The following is a 23,642-nucleotide window of genomic DNA, read 5'->3' on the forward strand; positions in this document are numbered from 1 at the left end:
TGTCTTTGAACTAGATCCACAAACAAATTGAAAAACCCATATTTAAATAGGCTTTCGCATTCACCGCATATTCATTCTGACAGGCTTGTCTTGACTTCATATTGTGAATAGCCCTTTAAAAGCCCGTTATTATGAACCTGACGTAAAATCCGCCCACCTCCTCTTTATGTGCTGGAAAAGTCAGACCCCTTTCATCAATGCCCCTTAATCACAAGCAGCCTAATAAAGAAAACATGCAAGGAGTCAAGAGCCGCTGCAGGCCTTCCTCCTTTCACCATGCCTTTGTCTGGCAAGTCCAGACAAGCATGCTGTAACCAAAAAAAAAAAAGCTGAAGATGTTTATTCTTCACCTGGCAACAGCTGGGTCACTGAGCCAGGTAGCGATATTTACCTCCAGCTCTGTCTGAACATACTATCCAAAGCTGGAAGAAAAAAATCATTTTTCAGTTAGCTTCTGGCAGCACTGATGTGTAAATTGTGGGCAATCCTCCTCTGAAAACATGTTGGATGATGTGCGATTACAGCGGCGTCAGAGTTGTGTGGTCATTCACAAATTTTCTGCAGCAAGGAAAATAATACAGAATCCAGGGTGATCTGGATCTTATTGCTTTTGTTTTTAACATTTGATTTCATTATGTGGCAGAAGTCTGACGTTCAGGAAGCAGTAGAGAATTGGACGCTCAGGGAAACACCAGCACAAACGCACACAGATATACACTTTTCTCCCAAAATCTTTCTTCCTTAGCTTTTTGTGACACACAAACAAAATGGTTACTTCTATCCAACTGGCGACTTTGTGTTCCATTCATTTTAGTCACTGCATTTATGCCTAACCCATACATTTTCCCTAACCCTTACCAGCGTATTCTTAGTACCTCTAAACTGAACTGTTTATCTCTGAACCTAACTAGTAGAGCTTATGAAATCCAATTCTTTTTCTTGTGTGTGGTCGATCACATCACAATATATGTGACATGTATGTGATCTCCTGTGTAAGAAATGCAAGCAACCTAAAAGTGCCCCGCATTGGGCGTGCCGTGGTGGCGGAGGGGTTAACGCGACCCACATTCAGGCAAAACGTAGCCTCGACGCGGCTGTTGCGGGTTCGACTCCCGGACCCGATGACGTTTACCGCATGTCTTCCCCTCTCTCTCCTTCCCCCTTTCCTGTCAGCCTACTTTGAAAAAGGGACACTAGAGCCCACAAAAAGACCCCTTGTGGGGCGATTAAAAAAAGTACCCCGCATTCGCAGTAGAGGGCGCAATGACATCGCATGTAGCGAGTGTGCTCAGCGTTTGCGGAAATAAACATGGATGATAAAGGTGGAGAGATTTTAAAATTGTTTTCCAACAAGCACATGGACAATAACAGTTTAATCTGTATTACTGGTTGCTGTTTTCTTCATGCTTCCAGATATCAGGACGCAGAATAGTGATGTCTGTTGAGTAGGCACCACATATCCAAGTGGCCCGGGTCGCGTTTGTAAAAATCCGATCTGTGCTGTTCAAACTGACATGAAAAGATCAGACACAGGTTGCATAAGGCCAAAAATTTTTTATTCGGGTCACTTCAGCCTGCAATGTGAACATAGTCCAAATCTTGGACTTAAATTTGGTCGGATTTCAAGGTAGCCAGTAAAGTAACTCTCACACAAAGTGAAATTTGTTAAAAAAAAAAAAAAATCACGAGAAATGAGAACATGTAGCAACTCAAGGCATCCAGGGTAGGGGTTTAACCATTATTACTGATGACACTTGGTCTCGCTGAAACATTTGGGTCTGTAACCAATGGCTGATTCACCCTGCCCGCTCCTCCCTGGCAGCTGTGTTGACCGTCTCGTGCATGGGAACCCTTGATTACGGGGCTGACTGTACTTTTTGGGCCGAGTCTGGCAGCCAGTTCACCGCTCTTCCCGCCATCGGCAGGCACGCAGCACCCAGTCCTCCGCTTTGATCATGGCTCGTTGTAAACGACCGCTGCTCCATCACCCCATGCCTCAGGTCATCCACCGGGCTTTATTGGCCTAATGAATGCCTCGGCGATGTTTATCTGTGCTGTAACGGGTCTGACTGAAAACGCCTCCGGCAGCCAGTTCGTGTCCAACAAGCTCACACTTTGGCAGACAGTTGTGCCGCGTGCGCTTCATTAGAAGCCTCAGCTGTGATGGCCGCAGATCATTTCTTCATTAAAGTTTATGATTTGTTGATTTTAATAATCTGTTGTGTGATTGTTTGGAGAGCATTAGAAAACCAGCGCTCCTTCGGTTAATAGGATACAGGTGTTCTAAAATGACATCAGTGTTTGAGCTCAGTTGGAAGTGGTTGTGTTGCTGAAATATAATTATATATATTTTTTTTTTACTATTGAAAAAACATCCAGATGTGATTTATGATTAACCTTTCTCTGAGTAATGAAAAAATATATTAACATATGATGAAAAACTGCAAATGTTTTGGACTATGTAAATAATATGTCTCGAGTGATCAATAACAGATGCTTGAATTGGATGCATTATGGGCATCAGAGTTTAATAAATACTGGAGTTGGCATTGAGCCTCTCAGCCTGTTTAAATATTGACAAGACGTTTGGCTGTGTTTTGCATTAGGCCTTTGCCTGTGATCAGCAGGTTAGCTGTAAGAATTGGAAATTGTGTAGCTTCAGGAGTTGCGTGTTGTTTCCCCAAAAGAAAATGACCAAACCCTCATCATCAGCGCTCTATTACAGGCATATCTGAGCATTTCCTGACTGTTTTATAATAAAGCAAAATATATCAAGAGTAATCCTCCAGACTTTAGCCTTATAATACTACAAGAGGAAAATTATGCAGTGTGCATGTTGTCCGGTTCCTTTTTAATGAAGCAGTGGAAGTCATTGTACTTGTACCAGATGTGGTGTCAGGTTAAGTTTGGGAGACATATCATGGAAAGTAAAAAAAAAAAAAAAAAATTCTTCTTATGTCAGTTGGCACAAGGTATTGAAACAAACTTAAGACCAAATTTCTTCTTTCCAATTGTGGCCCGGCAATAGACGAGGCGTCTTGATGGAGAACAAGACTTGTAACATGAACAAAATAAGGCGGAGGAAGAAGAATGAGAATGTAAGAAAAGGGACAGGAAGGATCACACACTTTTCTTTCCCTTCTGATTCTTCTTCATTCTTCATTGTCACCTCATCTTCTTCTTCTACTCTTTGAATCCACATCACACCAATTCCCACATTGGCTGTCAGTGGTGTTTCAATGGCACATCTTCGTAGGCCATGAAAACACAAGGCTGATGTATTAGTTTAATACTGTTATAAGCGATATAGCGCCACTGGTTAAAACCAATGGCGCTATGAAATATTAAAACCCAACATTTCAGACTGTTATTGGTATATGCACTGCCTGGCCAAAAACACCACCACAATCTGGATTTAACTTAGTAAATAGGTACGAGCCTCCTATTGGATAATTACTGCATCCATTGTCTTTCAGCTGACAACAAGTTCTTTAGCCCCAAGGAATGCAACAAGTAGCTTCTCATGTTTGACAGACGCAACTGGTGTATCTTGGAAAAGAGGTTAGTTTGTTTAGCAATGATCAAATCATTTGCATTAAGCACAGAAACATCTAAGGAGATTGTAGAAACTATGTAAAAAATTGGATAAAGAATTGTCCAAGACATTATCAAAAACTGGAAGAAAAGTGGAAATATGTGGTGGATTGTGACTGGCGATCACTTACACGTTTGGTAAAATCAAATTGAAGAATAAACACAGTAGAGCTCAGGGCTATGTTTTACAGTGAAAGTAGGAGCATTTCCACACGTACAATGTGAATTGAACTCAAGGGGTTGGGACTGAACAGCTGTGGAACCATAAGAAAACCACTAATCAGCGAGGCTAACCAGAGAAAATAAGCTACAATTTGCAAGGGAGCATAAAGATTGGTCTCTAGAGCAATGGAAGAGGTCATGTGGACTCAGGAGTCCAGAGTGATGAGTGCTTGAGAGTAAGAAGAGAGGCAGATGAAGTGATGCACCCATCATTCCTAATGTCTACTGTGGAAGCCTGTGGGGCAGCCATATGATCTGGGGACGCTGCAGTTGTTCAGGTCTAGGCTCAGCAACATTATAAGCTGACCAACGGCTGAATGGCCAGGTTATTTCATCAATGGACTTTTTTGTACAGTTATGGCATAGTCATATATTAACCCTCTATGGCATGGCGTTGCCCTCAGGCAACAAACCACATAGTTGTACCTCACATTGCTCCTTTATTTTATTTCTTGGGGGGGCATGATTTTTGACATATTTTTGTCCAAAAAATAGTTCTTTTATGAATATAGTTTTTGTTTGATTTGTATTTCATTTCTCATAATCAGTGTAGACAATCTTGGTGTTCTAGACCAATGTTACCCTGAGGCAACAAACCCAAATCTGGTTCCAGGAGGTGTCAGAGTCCGATTTTATGATTGACATGTAATTAGGGACCACCAAGCTCCCAAAGAATGCAGGAAAATATTTCTTCCCCACAAAAATAAAAAGTCATGCCATAGAGGGTTAAGATGACAAGGCCAGGATTCATCAAGATCAGATTGTCAAAGAGTAGTTCACACATGGATCGGTCTCCACTCTGACAGACCTTAACCTCGTTGAGAAGGCTTTGCACAGTGGTCAGACTTTCCCCATCATCAATACAAAATCTTTCCAATACTGGATGGAAATAAGTCTTGAGATTGAAGCTAATTAAAACAGTGGCTGTGTTTCCAAAGGGGTGGGGTGGAAGCTTTGTTGATATTCTGCCAATGTCCAAAAAACACAATTTCGCAATTGTGGTGTTTCCATGAAATAAAAATCGCAATGAAAATCCCACTAAAGGAAAATCCCATTGCAAGAACAAGGAAGTTTGTTCGTACGATGGATTCATTAAAAAAACATGCTGCACCAATATCCTCCCACCACTTCCTGTTGACTTCGCCTTTTTCACCAGAAGTACAAATGTAACAAACATCCATTTTCTTGGGAGACATTTTCTGTACAACCTTGTCCCTAATGGGGTCAGGAGGGGTGCTGGTGCCCATATCCGGCGAGACATTTCGAGAGAGAGGCAGGGTTCACCCGGTACAGGTCTCCAGTCCATTGCAGGGCAACTCAGAGACAGACAGGACAAACAACCATGCACACAAACACTCAAACCTAGGGAGAAGGAAGCCGGAGTACCCCGAGAGAACCCACGTATGCACGGGGAACATGCACACTCTATGCAGAAAAACCCTAGGCCGGGAATTGAACCCAGGACCTTCTTGCTGCAAGGCAACAGTGCTACCAACTGCACCACTGTGCAGCCTTATCGATAAACATGTCTTTTCAAAATTGCAGTGTTTTTGTTAAGCAAATGTATTTTTCGGAATTCCAATTTGCACAAATTTGAGGCCAGACAGTGTGTTTAACTTCCAGTTGGTTTGGTTGAGGTGACTGATTTGGGGCTTGGTTTCTGATTTTCCGCTTGGCTCTTCTAAGTCTTTGATAATTTGCAAGAGACTTTTGTATCTACATGGATTCACTCGATCGCCTGCTACGTGTTTTCTGTCAAAATGTCAAAATCTGGTATTTTGACATGTCAGTACCTGGCACTATCTGTTGGCGCGGTCAAAATTTCCCTCATCATAAAAACACTATTGAAGTTCATAATATTTTAAATAAACCCTAAGAGAAAGATGCATTGAAACATCACAGTTCTAACTTGTGACATTTAATATTCTTTTGAGTTCAATCTTCAGGATGCAGAGCATGCAGACTCTTATCATGGCTCCGTTTGATCTTGTTTGACCAAGTTCTTTGGCTCGTAGATCAATGAGGTGTAGTTTCACCAGTGTCATGTAGTATTCAGCCCGTAGTCTGAGAAATGTTTGCTTTGAATTCGTGACAGGTTAAGTTCCGATCCTCTTTTTTTTTTTTTTTTTTGAGAGAGAGAGAAAGTGTATCCCACACACTGAAAAAAGGGGGGGCTGCAAATGAAGGAATGGCACAGTTGTTGTTTTAGCAACTGAGATTTTTTTTCTTCATACAATTTGCTTTGATCCGTCTGGTTGGAAGCTTGACCCATATGTCTGTGTCTGACACTTGGCCGACCTGCCTCGTGTGTGTGCGCGCGTGGGTGTGTGCGTACGTGAATGCTTATTTTCACTGTAACGCGTATCCAGGCTGTTTCTCCTTCTGAGAAGTTACAGAGAGAAAGAGGTCGTGTGTGGATGGAGCAGCTGAAAGATGAAGCTTTTAACCCGGCGGTTCAGATGGTCGCATTGTAATGATTTGGATTTCCTGCTCACATCACTCTATATGAATTTTATTTTCTTATTTTCTAACCTTTTTATGTATTTTATTGTGCTCTTATGTGATGAGACCAACACAAAGCATGATGTGGCTCTAAATCTGAACAAAGATGCCAAAGGCTTTTCAAATTATGGAATAGAGAAGTCTGAAAAGTTAGCATTTCTAATTTCTCCCCTTTGATGTTACTCCTAAAAGAAAATCTTTCCTACAAACCAATAAATTACTAAACAGAATCCACCTGTGTGTAAATTAACCACAGTATAAAAGCAGATATTCAAGGCCTCAGAGGTTTTTAGAGAGCAATGGCAATATTGCAATTTCTTACTATTGCATTATAGTACATCCTCACAACAGTCTTACAGACAAGGCCCTTCTGTTCTCCTGTACTAGCCAGATAGAGCGAGCATTTATCAGAGATGAAGTCAAGAGGTTCATGGCAACTCTGGAGGAGCTACAGAGATCCACCGCTCAAGTGGGAGGACGATGACTAGCAGTGCACTCTACAAATCTGGCCTTTGTAGCAAGAAGAAAGATAGACAGACCAATAGAAGTCTGATTTAAAATTTGCTACATGTCATGTTAACAAGGACAGAAAATTTGAGTCCGAGATGGAAGTTCACCTTCTATCAGGACAAGAACTCTAAACATACAAGGGATACAAGGAAATGGTTTTCTTTTTCTAAGAATCTGTTGAGAAAAAATTTTAATTGATGTTCACAGTGTTCTATGATGTTAAGAGCTTAAGATAATTTCTCAAAGAAGTATTTGCAAATATGCGAGTCTCTAGCTATGCAAAGTGTATGAATACTTTGGCAAGGCAATTCGGTTAATTTCGGCTTCTTTGGTTGCGTCTAGAAACTAATGTCTTATGTGTGCTTAGAAAATGCCTATTGGGTTCCTTTTGTGTTGAATTGGATTAGTTGGGAGATGTAGCCCAAAGGGACGTGTATTTGTGACACCAGTGCGTCTTTCTTTTAGGCGGCATTGTCTGATGTAGAGGATGGTCTTTGGACCATTGTCCTGCTAGTTCCGCTGGTGGTCCCCGGCGTAAACGGCTCTCGAGGAGAAATCCTTTTCTAACATGCTCTCTCCTTCCTCCAGGCCTACGTCTTTCTGCGGTCGACCTCTTGACTGTCTGCGCGTTTCTCCGCCTTTCATGCTGCCCCTCTTTGTCACACGCCCACATTCGCGCACACAGGCTGAGCTCTGTCCCAGTGCAGAGCTAATCGCATATTGGGATTTTTAGGTGTCTGTGGGGAAAGGAAGGACCCTGCTGGCTTGTCAGCGTCTCTGACCTCTCTGTCACAATGGGTTGCTCGCTCTCCTCCCACTCGTTTCCCTGCCAAGCTGGGAAGAGTAAATATTTATCAGCCCCCCATGACAATGAGGCAGCTTGGGAGAGAGAACCTCTGACTGGAGCTCAAGCAGGAGTCCCTAACTCCTGTGAATAACGTGAGCTATTGGCACAAGACCTCGCAATACTAAAAGACCACAATATTTCTTGTCAAAAGAAAATCACCATCACAAACCCTCATATTGTTTCTATCAGTATGACAAAATGTCTGTACTGTTTTGAAGAGCCCTAGATGCAAAAGTCATTTTGAGACTCTGATTTTCAATTCAAATCCAAAAATACTTTATTAATCCCAAATGAATTTTTGAAATATGAAGGGAAAAGACTTTGATTTGTAGATTTATAGGCACTGTAAGAATTGCACAATGGGTAACTACAAGTGATGCTAATGTTAGAATTAGCTTCGGAACCTTCCAGCTGGCATTAAGCTAAAGGGCTAGTTCACTATTATGTATATTTATAATTTCACTCATCACATCCTCCCCTTTAACTGAAAACCAACAGGCTGCTCCTCAGCATTCTGCCTCATGTTATTCACTGGGCTGCCTTCAAGATTATACACTCCTTTTATGCTTTTATCCAGTACATACTTTTTCACATTCACGATCCCAGAGAAATGCTAGCTCGTTTTCTTGTGCACAATGAAATGTCAATCTGATTTGAGGAAAGAAAACTGCCAATAACATGTCAAGTAGGCCTGATAAGCTTTTTACATGTACTTGCAGTGCAACGGGGAAGCAGCATTGCTGCAGCTTTACTGTGATGAAGCACAGACACAGAGTGCGCTAAACGATAAAGGAAGCACCTGTCCCAATGATTGAAACATGGCGAATTACAAGCAGGTGCTTCCATGCAGGTTCATTTGGTAGGATTTCTCAGCAGTTAAGCACTTCCTGTACTTTCACATAGAAGTGCTGGATTTGCAGGAGGCAGCTGAAGTAAGAATACTCTGAAGGCAAAAAATAGACAAACAAAAAAGTCCAAACAGATTTAAGAACGTATTAAAATTGTTTTGTTTAGCTTAGCCCTGCACTTTGAACACAGATTAGGGGGAAAAAAAAAAGTTCACGTTTTTGGACTTGTCTATCTCCCGGCCTTTTTTTTTTCTTTGCTGAGAAGAGCACACAGCCACTGAGTCAGCACATATTCCTGAGGCAGCAACCAAATCAAATCATTGTCAATTTGCTTGGTGCTGCGCTGTTGTTCTCCGCAGGCATGTTAATTGGCCCAATAAGATTTGTTTTGGCGGAGCTCCACAGTGAAGTTCTAATATGTCAGATATGGTGTGAAAAAGCAGGGGGTAACGGCCTGGCAGGGACAGGATCCATGTGTGCCAGAGAACTCAGAATTTATGAGACACTTGACTAACAGACTCATAATTTTAAGATCTCTTTGGTTCTTGTTTGTTTGAGCACATTGTGAATATAAATGGACTCATTCCAGTAAAAGCAAACTAATACATTTCTCCTTAGATAGTTCTTGCCAGAAGTTGCGCAGACTTACCATTCTCACAAATCTTGTGTGAATTTTTGGCTTTTATTGGTGAACTTCTACTGTTTCCTCTTCCAAAGATAACGCAACGTCCAACTTCGCTGCTTTGTGTTTTTGTAAAGACAAGAATGACCTGCCAAATTGTAAACTATCCACACAAAACGATACATAAAAGCCCAAATACATCGTTGGTTAAATGTTCCGTAGCAAGTAGATTTCAATAATCTCCTGCCATACTTCTATGTATAGCTGAGGCCACAGCTTTGTGTTTCGTTGGGCGTTTGTGAACATTGTCCAGTTGGAATCCTCAATTGAACCCAAGTTTCAACCATCTTCATGTTAATTTAGATTTATTATTCCAAATATTAAGTACAACTCACCAAAACCTCTAGCAATGAGACATAACCGCCACATGACGCTGCCAACACCGTACTTGACTGTTACTGCAGTGTTGTTTGCCCTTAAAGCCCCTCCTTGACTGAAAAAGATAAATCTTTGTGTAATTTGACTTAAAATTGTCTTTCCGGACATATCAAGCATCAGGCTTAAGTCGATCAAAAGACCAACTTGTGTATTTTTTTATGCTCATTATTATCCAGGAAGTAATTACTGGAAAAAATATATGGTACAATCTGGGTCAGAATCAGCCAAACTTAAGCATCCCATCAAATATATATATGACTAGTGTTATGTCTGTGTCTGAATTATTATGTAATATTGATTGTAATTCTGCTCTAGGACAGTCCACCAGCAGACCAACGTGTTTTTGTGAAAAATATACTTACATATAAAAAAGATGACAGGAAATTTTAAAAAAGGACTTGGTAATTATTGGAAGACATTGTTGACAAAACTTGAACACATAACTACAGAGTCCTAAATATGTCAAATACAACAAAAACAAAAAACTAATACAATTAAAAATAAATATGCATTTTTTTGTACTTCATTTAAATTTTTTGAACAAGCTAATTAATGCTGGTCACGTTCAGAGCTGACTCAAGACATAAATGAACCAAGCAGCTGCTTGGCATTTGGGGGGCCCATAAATGCATATATTTTTTAAAATAAAAATTACATTGCTATTAAATTGCTCCTTCTAAAGGGTATAGCATAGATAAATAAAAATAAATGATACCTTATCATTTAAATTTAAGATTTTTTAGGAGCTGTCTAGGTTACTTTGTAAAAGTGCAAAAACCATGATGTTATATACTGGTAGTTTGTTGTGTTACCATAGCTACAATCTGATGCTATGAGTTTAATTTTTGTGGTTGAGCTCTGGGGGGCTGTTTAGCTCCACATGCACACTCTGTTGTACCCTCCCCTTGTGCCTGTTCTCTGTCTCCCCCAGTCAAATAGCAATATAAGCCTGTCTGTCTGTTTTAAACGCACCAAAACAATGGAGTAGAAACCAATACATTTTCAAAGAACTCTACTAGGGTAGAGTTGTACAGCAAGCCAAACCCCCTAAAACTAGCATCTGCTCATTAAAATGACATGTTTGGGAGTGACTAATTATCACATTCCCACATAACTTTAATGGGCTTTTCCCTTTTGTTATTTGATTTATCTTTGAATATGACCAAAGTGCAGCTTTCACTTTCTAGCTAGAGTTAGAGGGGGTAAACAGCAGACAGTAGAAATCCAGCCAAATCTTCTAGTATTTATATTTTCTGTTAGCTTGGTTTGTAAGGGACAGGATTATACATGTTAAGCGCAATCTTAGCCAAACGTGGCATACATTAGTGTAATGTTCTTGGCCTGCGTTAACGATATGTGCAGGTAAATGTGGAAATCATTAAGCGAAGCAGCCTGAGCAGATGAGTCAGATTCAGCGGTTGTGTTTCAGTCCAAGGGTCCTGGAAGTGTTATAATAGCTCTGTGTATTCAGTGTGGAAATCTTTTATTCAGCGTTAAACCTGCGTATGAGCATCCTGTTATGAAACTATGTGCAGAAGGAGCATCTCTGGAACATTACATTTTTTGTCCAGTGGCCTGATCCCAATACATTAGCTTAAGTCCCAAACCCTTCCCCTTGTATTTTGTACCTTTGGTTTCGCCATACGCCCAACTGTGAGACTTATTGCATAGCTCCACAGCAATCCCAACACTTACAGACATGACTGTGGTACCTCTTGTCCTCCCATTATTATGACTTTTGGGGCCCGTTGACCCAACGCATGATGTAATTCCATAAGCCTGTCACCACTAATTTCCTCTTCATTTTTAATGACTCTAAGATTAATACCAGACCAACGCTGAGCCTCCGACATTTACAGGGCGTGGATTTTTTATTTTTTTTACTCCTCCCTCCCCCCACTAATTTGCTGTTAGAACAATTTTTCACTGTTTATAACTATTTATGGACATACAGAGACTGTTAATAAAGTCCACACAGGTGGAAGGAAACTGTACGAGTTTTTTCCCCTTCTTTTCACCATTATTGGTTCTGTGTGGAGCCAAAAAAGCTGAACCCACCATTAAACATGCTATAATAACGACTTGTTTTCACACATAAGGGAGAAAGGATGGGGGCAGGGGAAAGAGTCACAGGTAAACGTACCCTGATTTGTCTGTGGATCATTTCTGCTCTGCATGTGCAGACAAACACACACCTGCACACACCCACAACTGTATACACACACACACACACACCCACAACTGTATACACACACACACACACACCCCGACACGCAGAGAACCACCTGTTGGCCCTTTCTTCCCCCCTATGATACTGTATCAGTTTGTTTTTGGTCGTCGAGGCTTAGTGGCTGCAGAGGGGGGTCAGATGTTGTGTAAAGTGGATGAGCTGTCAAAAGGAGAAAGGGGCACCGCTATTGTTTCAGTAGTCTGCTCCCCCCCCGCCCCCATCTTAAAGCTGGCACCTTTGATCAGAAGAATTTCCCCCAGCAGAGCAGAGGGATGGAGAAAACTCCCGCTGCCCTCGTACCTTCTTCACTCGCCCTCATTTTGCAGCCTCGCAGTCCGTCCGCTGCGCTGGAGCAAACACAATGTGCGTCTTTGTGTGTCCGGAAGAGGCAGCGGCGCGTTCATGGGGAGTATTTCTGGGATCCATTTGTCAGAGCCTGCATTCATCATGGAGCCCCACTGTTGTCAGACCTGCTGCTTTCCCACCACGTCTCTATTACAGGCTGCTGGTACTCTAACAGACACTCAACACCAGGCCTGACACAAACAGTCTGACATACGCACACTTGTCAGGAACGTGCACGCACAAAATTCTGAGTGCTACTGTACGCCGTACAAAAGATGAATGAATACAAGAACGTGATCCTGAGAGAGGCAGGAAGCTCAACTCTACCTAGAGATGTTGGATTTAGGTAGCTGCTTGAATGTATTGGAGCACCGATACATTGGTCAGGTTTTTTTTTGATTTGGGAGCTCAGCTATCGGCCGACACTTGCGTGACAAACCGATCTTGTCCACAGATCTTGTCTACAAGGTGTAGGCAATTATCGTGGCATTTTTCATTTATCTTGATAAGTTTCATATCATAAGATTTTTGATTTATTGTTGCCACAATAAGTTCCAGTTCATGATTTTTTTAAAAAGGACTAAAATATAACTTTTCTATTTTCTTCACTGTTTTTTTCCACAAGAGCATCAGTAAATATCAGTAAATTCGAATAATTTAAATGAAGTGTCCATATGCGGCTTAGTGATATAAATTACTCGTCTTAAAGTATATGATGTCCTGAAGAAGCGTATTTCAAACGGGGAGAGTTTTTCCAAGAGCAACATTGGGTGTGTGGAGCTATGAATTCTGTGTTGTGCCGTCACCTAAAAAAAAAAACACAGTTTCTTCCTAAGTCTATATTGCCCACCCCTATTATCCAGCTCGGCAAAGGTCTGAAAATCAGTCCTTTCTGATTTCTCTATACCAGGAGAGAGAGTTGACTGACAGGTCCTGTCTGTACAATTCGCGGTTACCAATAGTCACCCCACTGGTTCCAACTTAGGGACATTGTCACTATATTTAGTGACTTTTCAGATGGAAAAAAAAAAAAATCTCTATCAGCCAAAATTGGAGTTGGCAGATAGGTGCTGACTCTTGATTGTTCTCTTCAGGTCCAAAGATTAAAACTTCAGTTATGTTTCTGTTTAGCTGGAGAAAGTTATAGCTCACTCACACTTTTTTGTTGTTCTAAGCGTCTGTTTAGCACATGGATGGGTAATCTGGTGACATCATAATGTAGAGCTGTGTTTTATCTGCGTAGTTATGGTGGTTAATTTAATATTGAAATGCTTGCGGGAGCTTGTTGATATTAAATAGGAGGGATCCCAGGTGTGAACCTTGGGGTACTCCACATGTGACTTCTGTCAGACAGAAGTACTAGACCTTCTGTATCCCCAAATGTTGCCACCTTAGAAACACCAACTTCCATAGATTTTATTGAGATTTTACACGATAGAACACAAAGTAGTGCACAATTGTGTAAAATTAATCCGTATTTTCAACGTGTCTTTCTGTGTCGTGACTTGCGCTGTAAACTTGCACATCTTAAGTCTGTGCCTGCTCACACATTATTTTTCTGACTTTATTTGATTTTTTTCTTGGGGTCGTCTCATTAGCTCGGACCGTGAAAATTCAAGACGCAAGACGGGATACAGATCCTCCGAGAGAGACTTGAAACGAGTACCGTGATAAACTGTCAAGTGTGCATGTGTGTTGGAGGGCGAGACACGGAGAGAAGAAAGCAGCTGCAGAGGCCCTGGCTCTCGTCCCTCTGGCGCAGACCTCTCCACGGGGAGCAGGAAGGGCTCCAAGTGCCCTGAGCTCAACGCTCCCCGGAAACAGAGACATCCCATCTCCTGCTCCACACAGGCACGCACATGCATAACCCAGATTACATGGATTAATGCATTATACGCAAACGGACCATATTAGAAGCGTATCTCCTATTTTCTTTTAACTTTATTTAGACCAATTAGGTCATTTAGTTTATCAGTACTAACTGCGTAGTGGCTATGCTATAGAGAAATTGTAAAGCGTGTTTTCTGAGAACTTTTTTGTTTCTTCTTCTTTTTTCACCCTTCTTGTACCCATCATATTGATGGGAACCAGGACAGCTCTTTTAGTTTTACCCAGGCCTGCCACCCTCTCAGCCCCCCCACAGGGACCCTCCAAAGAGCCCACTTGTCCTTCAGTGAGATGACACAGGATGAAGTCACTATGTTTGCCTTGGCGCCAGCAGCTTTATCTTCCAGCGCCAGTTTGCCAAGGCCCTTGTTCTCACAGTGGAGCGCTGTGCCCACTGCTCAGTGAGACAGACCAGGCTGTAAAACAAAGAGGTTCAACAGCGTAGGCAAGCTGAAAGAGCAGATCGGTTTTTCATTATTATTGTTTTTGCCATTATTTATTAGCTACAAGTCTTCTGCTTTGCATAGTGTTACTAAATCAATTTAGTTTTTAGTTTTTTGAAATTTTGACAGAAATCTTTATCTTCTTTAGCTGAACATGTATCTGACTAGAGAGCCGTATTCAGATGTATCTTTAGTACATTGAAAAGAATTCAATTCACTTCAAAAATTAAGCTCAAAACATCCAAGTATCTTCAAAGAGTCATAGGGGATAATTATGGTGTAGGTGTCTCATGATTGTCATGACATGTTAACAGCTCAATTTCCGAGCACTGACAAAATAGCGACTAAATGGAACTTTGCGCCTCTAACGTTGAACTGTTTTGTGAAATGAGATATAGTCTTTAAAAGATTGCTAAGTGACCCTGTAATTAACCAGAAACCTGTGCTGTTCTGCAGATATCTAGCCTGACCATTGTCTTCCTGTGCAATTCTACTTGATTCTAATCTCACTTCACAGCTCTGTCTGGGCTTTTTGTCCCATTGATTTTTCCAGTAGAGTTCCTATGAACAATAACGTCAACTTTCTGCGAAGTTTTAGAATTGTAGTCAGTCAGTCTGTAGATTTAGCAGTGGCAGCAGAGGAAGCAAACAAAACTATTCAGTCCATGTTGGCCATGCTTCAAATATTGAGTTAACATTGACAGCCACTTTTCTCTTTGCAGTACGAGATGGTTATTTACAGCACAGATCATTTCTGGTCAGCTACGAATCGTTGGACTGGTGCATTACTTATGTCACGGCCAAATGTTAGCAATTGGGTAAAACCCCAACATTGCCCAATCCTCCAAGAAGCAATCGTTTCTCAACAGCCGAGGGTCCAGGCGCTCTGTACAAAGCATAGTCTGGTTGCTACCAGGTTAGCAGACATCTGAAATTAGAATTATTATATGCTATTACTATTTATATACTATTACATGTTAACGGATAATAAATCAGCCAATTAGTGACTGAATTCATGGCCAATTAGTAGCCATGAATTCAGCTTGCAAAGCGTGCTGAATTCATAGCGTATAGCTGAAATGACGATTGCAGAGGTGTGCACGTTTATCCCACATAATCTTCTTTAGTTGTTTGGTGTGCTTGCATCTGGGCCAAATAAGACACCAGCAGGAATGAAAGCAGATGGTTGATATTAGAAATGTGTGTTGCAGTGCAGTTCTGTGATGCTTTGGGGATGAGACAAAGCTAATAACCACGCTGAAGTCCCTCCTGTTGACAAAAAATGAGGGTTTGATGGAAAACAGAGAAATGAACACATTGGAGCATCGTATTTAGTCAAAATGAGTTTCATCTGTGGATTTAAGTCTGGATCGTGAAGATCCTCTGAGACTGTGTTAAGTACTACAGAGGGGCCTGAGTGTGAAGGAAGTTTGTTGATGGGCTGCTTACTTTGGCGACACTTAAGTGACACTTCCATCTACAGAGCCCTGAGTTTGATTTCTAGGATCACAGAGGTTTTTCTTTTCTTTTTTTCCCCTCCCTCCTCTTCCCCATACCCTCATCCATCCTTCTTTCTGGCATCGTCACCCCATCTTTCCCCTTCCACATCTGTACTTTTGACAGCCAAAACGTTTTAGGCACAGAGATGTTATCTCACACCTCCACTAATTTCAGCCACGGAAAAGAGAGGGAAAAAAAAGTCCAGATTTCCCTCCGAGACTCCTCCTGGAGAAATTTGACACACGGTTGCTATCTTCCAGGTTTGATCACAGTTTTCGTTCAGCATCATGTTAACCTGTATTTGCATTAGCTCTCTGCTGTTAGGTGTTCAACATTAAACTTTGCTTTCCTGCCTGTAAGGTTGAAAGCACCCTCACTTTAGACGACTGCACAGCTCACTAGTATTCTGCGAGTAACTGAAAGATTTTAAGCTACATCCCGATCTTTGGAGGGAGATGTGCGCAAACACTTTCATGTACATGGTGTGTTAGGAATGGCCTTTGAAGGGGAGCCATTCCTTAAAGGCTGCTCTCTTCCTGAAGAGCAAACGTTAACTTTGCTCCTCTCTCTTCGGATATTTCACACGCACAAAACATCTGTCTGTGAAATTCCTCCTACAGCGACCTTCAAGTCAATTCTCGGCGCCGCTTTTTTTCCCTCTTTCAGATCAAACCAAGAGTCTTTTGTAGCACCTTAAGATGTCCTTGTTCCGTTCTGAAGACCCTCCTCATTTACAGGCCTCTGCTTCCCTTCTACCACAGAAGAACTCTGTTCACTTCACTTAAATTGTTACTTTCTCGGTCCCCACCCCAGTCCTTGCCTTCAGACTTAAGAGTTTCGATCGAACTTCGTCGTTTTCCAGGCAAGGAAGTTCCTCTGCTTTTGGAAAGGAGAGAAGAGTGAGAGATGGAGAGGATTTGGGGGATAAAGGCAGAGGGTGTCCTACGTTAAAGGAGGACAAAAGAGCCTCTAAATCTTCTAACATCATGTTGAAACCTGAAGAAAAACAGACGTAATTAAAAGACTGAACCGAGCCATGAGTGTACATATTTTAATGTGCTAAAGCAACACTAGTGAAACAGCTGGCCGGTGTTTCTAATTTCCAAATGCTGGTTTGTTCATGTGCCAAGAAGTTTTTTTTTTCTTTTTTCTTTTTTTTTTGCAAGTATTGATTCTGCATGCATTTGCAAAACCCTGTGGGGCTCTCAGTCTGGCTATAAAATAAGGTTTACAGTTTTTTTAATTACTATATGCCTTGAATTATAAATCACAGATGGTCAATTTTAAACAAAGCGTTAGTGGGTTGTTCTGGCCAGTGGAGTTGTCTACAGTGGGGGTTCTTGGATGAATGCTGGCCTTGGTGGGGCCCCTCTTTCTGTGCCTGGTCTGTAGTACACAAAATTAGGCTAATAGCAAGGAGAAAGGATGAGAAGTGACGGATAAGGATTAATAATTTTTCTTTAAAAAGTAAAAGTCTCCTCTTTGTTACAAATAGATTAACTGCTCAGTAGGAAACCGTGTTCACATGGAACTGTTTTGTGTTCGACACCAAACTAATACGGTTGAGAGTTTGCGCCATCTTGTGAACAAAATGGACTCAAATTTTGAAGAGCATCTGAGACAGGATTTGATCATATTGAAACTTGTATAATATATCAATGAGGGAAAATAAGAACTTTTTAAAAAAAAGGCTAAGGTACTGTGTAGAGCAATGTGAAAATACGGATTTGTCAAGTCAAGGAAGAAAAAGATGATGAGAGATGTCCTTGACTATGAAATCTTGACAGTACACAGAGTCTCACAAAATACACTCAGTACATCCAGATGTCTGGGAGCCTTCAGTCTTCTTGAAATGCCACACTATGGCAGTCTTTCAGCAACACAGTGCCTATAACAGACACTGTTGGTACTGCTTTGGACTACCGGTGTTGTGTTCAAGTCCTCACTAGGCTAGCCTCGGGTTTTTCCCCAAATTAATGTGTTTGACTCGAATGTCAGCCGTAGCTCAGAATCTGCCAGATCCGGAGGTCCATTTACAGAACATGTGGGCTGAATGGTGGTAGGAGGGGTATAACAGCTGTATAACTGCATCGCTAGTGATGAGCAGGAACCATATCTGTTTGACGTGGAACCAGTGTCGATCCCTGGTACCATTAACTCTGTTACCAACAGTTCAGCACCACAGGTTTCATTTAATTACCGCCTCTTCATCTGGGTACAGTAAGAGGAAGAGAAAATTAAGCGAGATACAGGAAGCAGGGGAAATTTCTCTTCAACATACAGTGCTGTGCTGTACTTTAAGCTCATTGCTTTGTGTTTTTCCAGTGTTTGAATGGGTATCTTCATTGAGCTGGCGAGCTTCTATGTCATCTGTAACAGTCACAGAGCTTCGGAGCATTTCAAGACATAGCACTGACGAATAAAAACAGAAGATACATGAAACAAGTGAAAGTAACTGACCTGAACTAAAACAGATCGTCAGGGAATCTTAGCGTCACCCTCCTCTCGACATTCTTCTTCCAGGTGTTGACTGACAGCTCAGAACATGCGTGTTTGGTTGACAGGTGAAAACCTTAGGCAAGAATGTGTGGAATTGCACATGGCTTTATTTTTGGCTAGCGTGATAAAATGAAGAAAAGCAAAACCCAGGGGAAATGGGGATAAACCAAAAGAGTTAAAAACACCTTTCAAACTGGTCTGCTCTGACTGAGACATAGATGTCTCCTCGGATTAGGTTCGAGAGGTTGCTAAGACAAGTTTTGCAGTCATTTAGTAAAGCACAACACACATGTATGGACATCTATCACAGCTCTTGACACCCAAGCACCAGAGGCAACTTCCTACATCAAGTCATACATCAGCAGCATCAAATATGCATCAAAACCTATGCCCCTATTATTTCCTGTCAAACAACCCACTGCCAGATTCTGGCTGCCATTGGAGCCAACAAAGGATGGCCCCCCAGTGGTCCTGTTAGAACCTTTACTGTTCAGAAACATGGATGCTTCTGATTTAAAAACTCCCTTTAGCCTAATGTCTCTAATGTGTGATTAAAAATAGGTGTCGATTGGGGAGGGGGATTACTTTTAGGAATATTTTTACTACACTACATTTTTTGTTTATGTTTTTTTGGAGCGAAAGTCTAGAGGGAGTTTGTTCAAGAGTCGAGTTGCTTCCACTGAAAAGGTCCAGTCACCCAAATGCTTCAGTCTTGTCCTTGGGACATCTAATAAATCAATAGATGAACAAATAAACTTATAACAAGATGTCAAGTTCACAGCTCCAACTTGAACTTATCCTCATGCATACATGGTCTACATTGGGGTTACATCTCTATGTATTTCTATCTTATAAGTTCTAATCTGTTTTATTCTTTTATTTCAGAGGCACGCCATCAGTAGCAGCGAAAGCTAAAGCCAAAATGACTGAACTGAGAGTTACACATGGAGGTAAAATCTAAATAACTTGTTCTTAAAGGGGCGGTATTATGTCAAATCAACCTTTTTGAACTTTACGTCTTGTTATGATGTTATTCCCTCATCAAACTCTTACCTGAATTTATTCATGCATGTTCAAGAAATGCTTTAATCTCCCTGGCAAGCATTCAGCTGTGCAAAACACCTGGGTGGACCTAGCCCCACCTTCGAGGACGAAGCAACTCCTTGGAACTACAGTTTCCAAGCTTCCAAACCTCACAGAGGCCATGTTACTGACATGTTGTGATGACTTTCTCAAGGCAGAGTTTCAGAAAGAGCAGGAATTTTTTTTTAAAGAGACAGAGGCCCAATTTCAGGAAGTTAAATTACAAAGTCAAATTTGTTTTAAGACATATTTGATAGAACATAGTTACTTGATTGTGCTCTAAAATGGCACTGTGGGCTTTGAAAATACATAATACTGCCCCTTTAAGATCTACGTTTTGTGTTTTCTTATTTGATCATAACAAATAATTAAAGCATGTATTTTATCAGAGGAATGATGAAAGCTGAGAGGAAACCAGACGTCGGACTGAGGTCAGACTGGACTCCAGCGCGACTCTGAAGGTACAAACCGAGATAAGACTTTAAACTAAAACACCTGCATGTAGCCACTTTAAAGGGCAACACAGATAACCTTCAAAGAACGTCTTTATCTAAAGAGGCAGACTACACTCGCATGCATGTCGAACCGGAGCGCCGGGCGTCATTTGGACGCATTCCAAAGAAAATTCAAGCTTCCCAGGAAGATCACCTGTCAGCTAACCCAGAACATGTACAGATGTATGAGCCAGATGGTTGTGGTGCTAAATTAGGGCTTCCCCTCTGCATTTTATATGCAGTGAAACATTAACCTCGGCAGCATATAGGAAAGAGGAGAGGATTAAATGAAGCAGAGCCTAATGTCGTGGCTGGTAGCGAGAGTTTAGCAGGCATCAGCTCCCGCTCGGCTTTCAGTCACTCCTCGGGCTCTTTGGCTCCTTCCGGACATGGTCAGGGGCCCGCAGCGCTAATCAGGTGAGAGATATCCATCCTCACAGCCGAGGTGTCGACGGGATTGGGTTTCAGAAACTCAGACACTCGGAACCCAGTGCGAAGTGAGACATTCATGCTTGGTCTTTTTTTTTTTCCTCACTTAAACGCCATCTTTTTTTATCGATACACCACTTTAACCTTTGCAATATTCCTTCCATTACTATCATTCTTATAATAACCAGATATTATTGCATTAGGGGTAGCTGCAATGCTCAAGGGGCTTCTAGGATTACCCACCCCCTTTCTTCATATATGTCTGTGCACATTAAGGCCCAGCATCTTAATGCTCTATTAGCTCTTTGCTCATGTTTTTGCAAATCACACAAGTCAGATCATGTCTAACCCAACAGAACAAAACCTTCCAGAGGGTTTTACATTTTTTTTATTATTACTATTCCTCTCCCATTTTTCTTTCTTCTCGCAGCTGTTTGATGTTTTACTGCCTTTTCTCTTCTCTTCTTTCCTCATTGAAAACAACAAGTTATCAGTTTTGGGGGTGCAAGCCTGCTCCGCGTTCTTCAGTTCAAAGACCGACAGTGAAAGGGAATTGACTGTTATTGTGAGGCGGAGCGGGGGTGAAATGATCTGAAAGCAAAATTGGAAAGCCGTTAGATTATTTCTGACATCTCCTGCCAGAGCCTTAAACGGTTCAGAGGCATTCTGTCCTCCTCTGCCCTCTCTCCCTCCCTTAAACTCTCGTCTTTTGCTCTTTTTTTTTTCTTCTTCTTCTTCTTTTCTGTCCACTAAACCTGTCACTTTGATGAGTTGTGTGCAATCTTTTCGGGGGGCCGTTCTGCTTTCACCAGGGCCTCCATCCTTCCTGGTACAGTGCGCGTCCTTTGATGTAGTCCCTCCTTTAGTTCCATGTGGGTAACCCTCGGCCCTGCTCCACTGAAGTTGAGCTTCTGTAGTACTTTTTTTTTTTTTTTTTTAACGCTGTGTTTAAACGTAGAGGATAAATAGCTAGACGCTGGCGTTGCAGCTTAAATGCGTTTGTGTTTTATCTGCTGTCAGATGAAATGGAGGCGCAGTCCAACACGCTGAACCCTGTACAACCTATTACTACCAGGTTATTATTACTCCAGTCAACTACAAAGCGCTGCGTGGCTTAGGCTTTAACTGGCCTCGGGGCCAGCTGTGAACAAGCGTCTCACTACTGCAGATGATTACACTTGCTATATGAACTGTGTCCTAATCGTGGCGGACAGCTAAAATTAAAGCCAGGTACTGGCCTCCCGTCTTCCCAGCATTCCCTGAGATAAACCCAACTCCCCCGCTGAGCACAACCTGAATGCATTTTAAAACTTTGGCTCAACTGTTTTTTTGTTGTTGTTGTTTTTTTTTCTTTCCTTTTGGTATCGGAAGCCTGTGATGAACTGTAAAGATTATAATCCTGCGATTCTATGTGATAAGACACAAAGCAGTGGATGGATGTGAGGTAAAATGACACATTAAAGGGGCAGCATTATGGAAAACCGACTTACTTTTTTGAGTTTTTCATCACGTTTCTGGCGACCTGTCCAGGAATGTACCCAGCCACTCGCCCGGAAATGTCTCGCTGGACAAATGGGACATACAGTACATTTGTATTCAGCCTCCTTGAGTCTGTACTTTGTTGAGCCACGTCTTACTGCAGTTGCAGCAGCAAGTACTTTGTCTTTTACAAGCTCTGCACATGTGGAGAATACAGCTGATGCTAAATTTACTAAGACTTGGGTCCATTAGGGTTTTTGAACAAGCAGGTTTTCTTCCTGGATCGTCGTTCATTTGGCTTCATCCATCATCCAGTCAACTCTGATCATCTTTCCTTTTCCTCCTGAAGATATGCGGTAGAGCATTAAAGTAGCTATTAAACTGAACTGAGAAGAAGCCAACATATCCAGTCAGTCATCTGTAATTACAGTAAGCTGATGTGTCAAGCCTGGGTGCGTCCCTTTCAAAGAGTTATGTGGTTGAGTGTCAGATAATTAAAGGCTGTTAACTGTGTCTTCAAGAAAGGTTAATGAAAGCCATTATTTGTCTTTTAAAAGTACTATATATAGCTGATGTTATTCTTGCTACTTAATATTTTGCAATGTAATCACTAATGGCCCTTAGTCTTAAATGTGACTCAAATGTAGTTAGTATACTTTTTGTAATACAGTGGGCACCCAGAATTCGACGAATAACTAAATTCCATGAATACTTAACACCCTCTCTAAAAACATTTATAACTGAATATTTTAATAGTTCTCACATACCAAATATGCATTAGAAACCATCGTAGCATGGGAGGTAACATCTACAGCAGGGGTGCCCAAACTTTTTGAGACCAAGATCTACTTTTTCTCTCACCAGTTGGCTGAGATTCTCCACATGACACGAAGACATAAAAATCGTAAATTAAACTCTATTGACTTATTTTATATGTGAATATGCATCAGTTATAGCAGAAATAAGAAAGCGATAGAAAACCTAATGCAGTTTCTTCCTCAGTGAGATTCTGACACTGGGAGGAGGTTACTGGTTTCTCAGTGAGAAGCTGGTTGCAAACCTGAGGCCAGCAGGTGTCAGTCAGTTATGGTAGATCTGAACTTTGGTTTGTTGACGTCAATATGAGAAGCTACAGACTGATAGGAGGAACCAAAGAGCTCTGTAAAGGTAAAGGCAGAAGTTGGGATATTATTAATTTAATTTCACATAATTATCGCGGTAGAAGCCATTTGTTTGTTAAAACTTAATGAAATACATTTGTCCTACTTGATGTTTGTTGTGAATGACGTATACTTGCAAACAAACGAGAGAATCAGTCCAAGTTTGTCGTTTATTGAACGTTCAGAAACTACGGCGGCTGTAATGAGCCACAGCAAAGGTAAACAAAGGTAAAATAACCTGAACAGGTGATCAACTCAAAACCACTCCTACCTTTTTACTTTCTATCTCTCTGTCGTTTAAGCACGCCCGTTGCCGTGGCAACCGCCTGCGCCCCGCAAACCGAGCAGAGATTACGTTAAAAACATAACATTCAGTCCGTTACGATGTCAAGTTTCCAGGCTTGATATTTATTTCTCGATTATTAATCAGCCTCTCATGAACACAGCGGTGGTTGATTAGGTCACTTAAATCCTTGCTCTGCTAGTCAGTCGCCTTTTCTTTGTTAATGG

General features: G+C 41.4%; 1 protein-coding gene across 5 annotated transcripts in view; it reads left to right on the plus strand.

The window, feature by feature from the left end:
* Positions 1-23,642, plus strand: part of disp1 (dispatched RND transporter family member 1) — an 85,167-nt gene that overhangs the window by 29,100 nt on the left and 32,425 nt on the right. For 4 of the 5 annotated variants that reach the window (XM_023347527.1, XM_023347529.1, XM_023347530.1 and 1 more), the window contains 2 exons: positions 19,373-19,437; positions 19,960-20,031. The gene's annotated coding sequence lies outside the window, so the exon portion shown is untranslated. Of the gene's footprint in view, positions 1-19,372; positions 19,438-19,944; positions 20,032-23,642 lie in introns of all 5 variants that reach the window. The other variant, XM_023347531.1, reaches the window with a different exon arrangement.

This window comes from Xiphophorus maculatus, chromosome 15, assembly GCF_002775205.1.
Source record: "Xiphophorus maculatus strain JP 163 A chromosome 15, X_maculatus-5.0-male, whole genome shotgun sequence".
In the NCBI taxonomy this organism is placed as follows: domain Eukaryota; kingdom Metazoa; phylum Chordata; class Actinopteri; order Cyprinodontiformes; family Poeciliidae; genus Xiphophorus; species Xiphophorus maculatus.